This window comes from Parus major, chromosome 12, assembly GCF_001522545.3.
Source record: "Parus major isolate Abel chromosome 12, Parus_major1.1, whole genome shotgun sequence".
Classification (NCBI taxonomy): Eukaryota; Metazoa; Chordata; class Aves; order Passeriformes; family Paridae; genus Parus; species Parus major.
In genome coordinates, this window is record NC_031781.1 from 19,995,002 (window position 1) to 20,003,038 (window position 8,037).

Below are 8,037 nucleotides of genomic sequence, written 5' to 3' on the forward strand. Positions count from 1 at the left end.
CCTCACCCGGCCGCGGCCCCGCCGCCGCCAGCGGCCGCCGTCATTGGCGGCGCCGGGGACAGCGCGGGGACAGCGCGGGGACAGCGCTCCGGGAGCCGAGCCGAGCCGAGCCGAGCGCAGCCGCTCCCGCCGCCGGCCGAGGCGGGGCCCTGGCGCCGCTCCTGCGCTCAGGTTGCGCGCGGGGCGGGCGCTCCGGGACCCGGACCCGCCCCGGAGCCCCGGACCCGCCCCGGGCCCGCCCCGGAGCCGCAGGGCTCGGTTCGGCCGCGCCCCCGGGCCGGGCGGCCCCGCCGTGCCCCGGTACCGGCGGTACCGCCGGGTGCTGCTCGCCCCGTTTGCCGCCCGCTGCGGGATCTGCCGCTCCCCGCCCGGAGCCGCCCCTCCGCAGCCCGCGGCACCGGCACCATCGCCGCTGGGACAGCGCGGGTGCGCTGCAGCAGATTGGTCACTTCTTGTTAAAATTGAGGAAAAAAGGAGAAAGCGTTAGTTGCAGCAGAAGTGGTTAAGGCACTTTATCAGGGGCTCTAGCCGAGCGCTCGGGACCCAGGCCATGAGAGCTCACGCACTTGCCAGCAGTGTATGCAATGGCACATCCGAGCCCTCCGACTCGGCCTCCGCACATCTACAATCAGCTGAGTGGGTCCTCTGTCTGGCCCCGGCTATGCTCCCATCACTGCCACACACAATGGGGTCTTTTATGGGTGTCTTGTGAAGACTGAATTCAGGAAGATTTGATGATTCACAGTTACTCTGCCAACTTTAAAAAATAACCCCAGCCCATTACACAAATAATTTACCTAGTGCAAGCAGGCCGCACAGAGGAGCATTCTGCATCTCAGTGGCTGTGGAAAAGGCCTGGGGAGGAGGGAGAAAAAGCGAACCCCTCCAGGGAAATGCAGCCACTGCAGAACATGAGGCCCAGGCTCAGGGATGAGCAGTGTTACTCAACTCCAGCTGGACCAAGGGGCTCAGAGTCTCAGGGAAAGCACAAACTGTGCCAGACCCCCTCTGGACACGGGGAGAGGCAGAGGAAGGAACCACAGGGAAGGCACAGTGGCTGTGGGCGTGGGGCAGTGTTTGGGGCAGGGCAGGAGCAGCTGGAGATCGTGTACCAGACCTAGGGTGGGTTTCTGCGTCCCCTGCCAGGGTATCTGGGAAGGGGATGGCCTGGGGTGCTGTGTGTGACTGCCCTAAGCTGTACTTGGATCAGGGCTGGAAAGGCAACACCAAGGAGAGTCAAGAGGTATCAAAGAATGATCCTCCAGGAACATCAGGTCTCTGGAGAGGGTGCCACTGGGGAGTGAAATGATTGATATACACCAATGGTGGATCATCTCCCAAAGCAAGGAAAAGCCAATTTACACAATGACCAGAAAAGTCCAGGGATAATGATGTTGTGTTCCTTCACAGCCAAGAACACTCTGGAGGGACCTTAGGTTCTGAGCTCATTCTCCACAAAAAAAACAAAACTAAACTTAGCAAGGGAAGAGAAGCACAGGCCATTTGATAAAGGATTCATCGTAGTGGCAGTCACTTCTCCTTGCAACACCCACAGGGATTCAGAGGGTAAGGACCAGCATTCCTGATAACCACCTGTGACATCAAACACATTTTGATTTTCTTGCCAAATTGGTTCAAGCCTGTGAGGTCACCTCTGAGGTCAAAGCTGAGTGTCTGAGGGTGTTAAGCATCTTTTCTTAGAGTGGTGAAAGAAAAATACCAGTCATGAAATGATCCAACAGCACCAGGGAATCCTGCTACTCAGATATCATGAAGAATAAAGAAGCAGTGATGGCTGAAGAAAAATAATTCAAACATGAATTAATGATCTTTAATAAATATCAATGTCTAAAATGCTTTGTGGGATTTCTACTTGAAACAGCTTCTTAAAATAAAGGATTACATTGTAATTCACTTTGTGACACTTTCAACAGATTTTTTTAATGAAGAATAGGACAGGATGGGATTTACTCTTAATAAACACTTCAAGCAGCTTGAGGTATAGAGAAACCAACAGTAGCTATGGCAACGTGGTCACTCCAGTAAGGCTAATGCAGGTTATTTCCAGGGCAGTAGCCTTGTGTGTGCTCAGGAAGCAGAGGTAATGTTGGCTTAAAGCAATTCCTAAATTAAGGAAATTTTTTTAAGCAGAAGCTCTCTTGCATTCTTTATTTCCAGCTTCAAACTGTGTTTTAGAATGTGCTGAACATACACACAGCAGCCCCAGCAGAGCACTGACATGCTGCTTTGAGACACAGCCACGTATGTCACCCTGAGTTGGGCAGACCCTCTGGTCAAAGATTTACAGGCTGGTTTGGGTTGGATGGGACCTTGAGGCTCACCTCATTCCAACCCCCTGCCATGGGCAGCAACACCTTCCAGTAGACCAGGTTGCTCCAAGCCCTGTCCAGCCTCGCCTTGAATACTTTCAGAGATGGAATATCCATCATACCCACTCTCACACCAGTGAAGCTTTGCCAGAGAAGGCTGCAGCCAGGCCAGAGGCCACCCCAAGCCACAGATGATATGGACACCAAGCTGTTTGTTGAAACCCTTCACAACCTTATGCAAGTGCCACAGCTGCAGCACTGCCACCAGTTACTCATCCCAGAGTAAGGCAGCTTGTGACATGACCCCAACCCTCCCTTGGTCTTTCTGCCTTCCTGAGGTCTCTGAAAGGCAGAATCCCTTGTGTCATTCCTTGGGTTGATGAAGCTGGGGAAGGGGGATGACTTTGGCTGTTGCTTTGTGGCTACACCCTCTGCAGCCTCTCTGGGAAGTTGCTGTAAATCCCTACTTGGCCATGGAAACTCAAGTCCAGGCTCGAGGGTGGCCAGGACATGTGGGCTCTGTCTCAGGCTCATGAGACCTGCAGTAAACCAGCCAGACTGGGAGAGATTTCCCATGCAGGAGAGCACTCAGCTGCTGCAGGGTCAGCTGGGGAATAAAATCTCTATGAACTGGGGCAGCAGAAGCCAGCCCTGCTGGCTGTCCCTCTGTGTGAATGGCATGGCTCTGATACAGCGTGCTGGACTGCTGGGAAAAGGCTTCCACACACACCTTTCCCAGTGAAAACCAACTGGAGACACGTAACACGGCAGCTGTTGGTGCTGCATTACACCACCTTGGTTTTTTTGAACCTTACATCTTCTTTCCTGCCAGCAAAGTGCTGTTACCTTGTCATATTAACAGAGAACTACTTCTTGCTCTGCTCCCTTTTTTATCTCTGTAGTGAAGTGCAGTTGTAGCTTGGCACTGACAGAACTGTATCAATGAGTCCTGCCCTTGCACCCAAAATAACTGCAGACTAAGATTGTCGGATGTGGAAATGCATGTTTTCAGGTAAAGCATCTCAGAAGTTTGCTTTTGATTTTTATTTCATTCAGGTCTCCAACAGCTCAGTTGTAAGTGGAAAGGTATCTTCCAAAAATACTTATGTAGTATCCTCGAGGCCATGAATATTCAGAGAAGAAAAAGAGCATTCTAAAATATACACCCATCTCAATCCCAGCCTTTTCCACTGTTGCCATCTTAGGCCCTTGTGGTACCAGTAGAATTCAGCATTACACTGGTCAATAATTCAAGTCCCTGTAAGAAATGGGAATATTTATATGTGACTAAATGTATGAAGAATTATCATAAACAACTTGGCAAGGCAACAGCAATTCTTCCCGGTAATTCTCCTGTAAAAGGCACTGGAGTGACAAGCTGCTCAGGACCTGCTGTGACTGCACAAGGCTGTGCTCACACTGCACGGTGCTTATCAGTGGTGAAAAGGCTCTTGTGAGCAGTTTCCTGCGGGAGATCTGCTACCTCCGTTTCCTCAGGGACATTGCCCAGACTCTGAGGTCAAAGCTGCACTTTCATTTCCCTGCTGAAGCAGCAGCTTCAGCTTGTGGTTGAGCAGCCACTGCTTTTGGGAGAGGGCACTCAGCACCCATGCCCAGGCTCTTCAGGAAGGACATCCCCTGCATAGCGCTGCCATTTGTGTGTTGATATCCAAGGTGTGCATCTGAAATCCAAGCGGCTGCTGAAGCCTTGCCCAGGGCATGGGTTGGAGCCCTTTGTCTGACACCCCCAAAGAAGTGCTCTCCAGGAAAGCAACAGGAGCTGTTTACTCTGCTGGGCTCTTTCCACAGCTTTGATCTTCTGCTAAACCCAGGTTGGCCCAGACTCCTCTTGGCCCATCCCTCCTGTGCACACTGTGCTGAAGCTGAAGCTGCCAGAACCAGATCATTAATTATATTTCCACTGATTCAGAGGAAAGTTAAATACGTAATAATTCATATGCAGCAGTCACCTCCCTTTCTCCGTATGTTATTGGTCCTCTCTGCCTCCCTTTTCTTCCATTTTCCCCCATTCTCCTCCCCACCAGGGGTGAGGATGCCAACCCTGGGCTCCTGGGAGCTGTGGCTCCACCATCCAGCATGGTGCCACCATCTTCTCTTCCACCATATGGGCACATTTCTCATCAAGGCAGGGTACAAACCTCTGCCATTTGGTGCACTTGGATTTGCAGTTTGGCTATGACCTGACCCATGCTTTGCTCTCGTAGGATGGTGCTGCTCTCCCCTGTGCTCCCAGGAGTCCATCCCAGTGGCAGAAGCAGTCAGTTTTGTGTCATCTCAGGCTAACTCCACTGCATTTCTTCCCCTCATTCCCATTCCCTGCAGCGCTGAGCTCCCTTAGCCCTGTCTGGAGCAGCCCTGTGGGAGCTGGCACACACAGGTGACAGCCCAGCACAAAGTGACACAGCCCCTGCTCTGGGGGCTGTGGCTGTCCCCATGCAGGAGCTCTGGTCCTCTGGAGCCAAGGGCCGAGGTTCTCCAGGGGACATGAGGCAGGTCCTTGCCAGGCTCTGCTCCCCCAGACCCTGCTCTGCAGATGTGCGGGTCCTCAGGGTCTGCCCCACAGGAAACACAAGCTGTGGGGAGGGAGAGCTGAAATGCAGCAGGGCTTTAAAAGCAGTTTTAACATTCCCAAATCCAGATGACCCCTGTTGCAGTTACTCAGGTTTTAAATTTCTGGTCTGTGCTGCCGGCATACGTTGAACTTTGCCGAAACAGTACTTGCCAAGAAGTGTTTGTTTCTTTTTAAAGAATATCAAGGCTTTGGGGATTTTAGTACAGAATATGATTTGTGGGTGAAAAACATGATGTTCACATGCAAAAGAAATAAAGCCAAGAAATCCAGTGTTTGTAATCACCCACTGGATTTAAATAAATTGATTTAATTAGTTTCTGAGGGGAAGGAGGAAAGAGCAACATAGGAATTCTTGTCACATGATTTCCATCTGAAATCTAACACAATTAGTGCAGCAGGATTCAGTTACCAAAGGCAAAAAAAGAAGGGAAATCAGAAGTCAATTGAGTTGCTGCAAAATTTAATATCTTGCTGTCATCTTTGTTCTTGGTAGAGAGTTGCTGTAGCAACAGACCAAAAAAAGAACTTGCACAAGAGGAGGAGCCTGCTGCTCTTTTAACAACATCTCTTTACCCTCCCTGAATTTCTGTTTATGGCCAATCAATTGCTTCCTGTGGTATCAGTGACTGTGGACACAAGGCAGAGCCTGCAGGTATTACACCTGTCACACACACAGTGCTGTTCTCAGCTCCTCTCTGCAGGTCACATGGTGGCAACTCTTTGCTGTAGAACTGAGCCCATTCTTATCACTTGCAAGATGCATCTATTCCTTGATCCATTTCCATCACTGGGAGCTCTGCACCCTGCAGATCAGCACTGCGTGGGACTACACAGCTATAAATAAGAGACAGCTTTCCCTACCACTGCCTTTCTGGACGATGCTGACAGCACAGTAGCTCAGGAGGGACAGGCTGTGGGGCAGTAGAAGGCAGCAGCTGCAGGGTGATGATGCCAGCAGCCTCAGGCAGAGCAGAGCCTCCAGAGCTGTGTGCAGTTGGTCATGCTGAAGCAAAGGAAGCTCCAGGTCAGTGGTGGCTGGGCTGTCAGTGTTTTCCAGCAGTTGGGTCCCTGCTGTTTGTTGTTCCCAATTAATTTAGTCAAACACAATCTCCAGTTCTCCATCTGCAGCGTGAGACCCCCTAACAGCAATTTCAGGCATTTGTTCCGATGCATTGAATGCATTGAATGAACTCCTAAATGCAGGAGCAGGCTGGAAAGCAGCTTTCCCTGTGTGCCCTGTGCAAGGGCTCCCTCACATCCCAGCAGGACCAGCAAGCCTGGCCATCACGGCCCCTGAACATCCCTGCACCAAAACAGGGTCCCTGCTCATCACAGCACATCCACCCCATGTGGTGCTGACTGGATTTTCCCGTGGGACACAGAACCGAGGGGCCGGGGCCAGCGTTTCCAGCAGCACCCGAGCCCTTGGCAGCAGCGAGGGGCAGCAGGGGTGGGCACGTGGCTGTGGGGCCCACCAGGACAGAAACTGGCTGGGCTGGGACACCGAGGTCCTGCCCACATCCCTATTTCCACATCTGTAAGTGGAGTTAGCATTCCTGCTTCCTTCGGGGGGACTTTCATGGCTACTGATAGAAAGGAACATCCCTTCTGGATGGCCCTGCAGTCTTGCACCTGTGGAGGGGCACCACCAACCTGTTGCAGAGATTCAGCCTAGTTTGATTTTTTTAAGCTTCACTCTGTTGCTCTCTCTCTCTCTCTCATCTGTCTGGGTATCACCTGTTGCCAGGGAGCCCTCAGGGAAGCAGACCACGGGCACCACAGCGCTCTGTGCCCACCAGAGCCACCGCTGGTGCCATCACCAGGTCTCCAGGCCCTGCCTGACCGTGGACCTGCTGGTGCAGTGGCTGGAGCCCTCCTGGCATCCTGCTGTGCATTTCTGCTCAAGTTACTCGGGTCTGTTGTGTTTGAGGAAAATGATCCAGTACCTGCAGCTGGAGCCAGGGCCCGGGGCCCACCCCACAGCCTTTGTTCAGTCCTGCAGCCGGGGGCTTCCAGCAGGACAGGGGAGAGGAGAAAAGGAAAAGCCTGGGAAACTGAGCGTGCACTGTGTGCTCACACAAAGAGCTATTGTTTGGTGGCTCAGAGATGCAGTTTAGTAGGGCAGGCTGTCCTCCCCGAGCAGCCCCGGGCAGCACACAGGCCCAAGGGAAGCTGCATGTGGGGCCTCTGTCTGAACTGACAGCGATTGATGAGGGGAAAGGGGCCAAATGGAGAACACAGCTTTGAGGGAGAATTCAGCTCTCTCATTAGAGCTGAATACAGCTGGCCAAAAGGGCCTTTTCCTGGAGAAGCCCCGGGCTCCAGCCACATTCACAACTTCATTGCAAATTCCAGCATGAAAGTGTTATTTCCTGAAAGAGTGGAAAGTTTTGGGGTGTTTTTAAGTGCCCCTTCACACCGACACAGCAGCGGCACAGAGACCCAGTGACCTATCCTGTGCACCCCAGCAGCACTGAGACAATGAGGTTTGATTTTATTATCTGAGGTTTCAGTCCCATATTAGCAGCCCACCCCGAGGGGTTTTTTAGCTTTTCTCAGGAACTCGGGCTGGGAACACTGAAATGAGTTCAGTGCATTGCTCATCACTGTCCATGCCATGGATCATCCACCACTGGGCACACACAAGAAACACCAGCACTGCCACATACGAGTTGCTTCCCGGGCTCTTGGCTTCAGCACTCATTTAGCAGGCAGGGATTTTCTGATTTCCTCCACCAGCTCAACTGAATGCAAAGTAGGCTGGGATAATCACAGCTATAGGAGTTGAAGGGCCCAGAGGAGGGGAATGGGGCCTGTGTGTTCAAGGGCTCCAGGGGCTTTGCCAGGAAACTGGGTCTGCCCCACTGCACCACCTGGTTTCTTGAGTTTTGTTTCCACAGACATTGCCTTCTGCTAAGGTCTGAATGACAGCCAGCCTTGCTTTGCGAGGTGAAGCCAGCCCTTGGTACAAGGTGTAAGTCAGTTTGTGTGCTTTTGTTCTTTCACATGGCAAAATCAGGAGAAAACTGGTAATTATTATTGATATTAAATTAAATTATTGATATTACACAGTGGAGTGGAGAGGAGAGGAGAGGAGAGGAGAGGAGAGGGCAG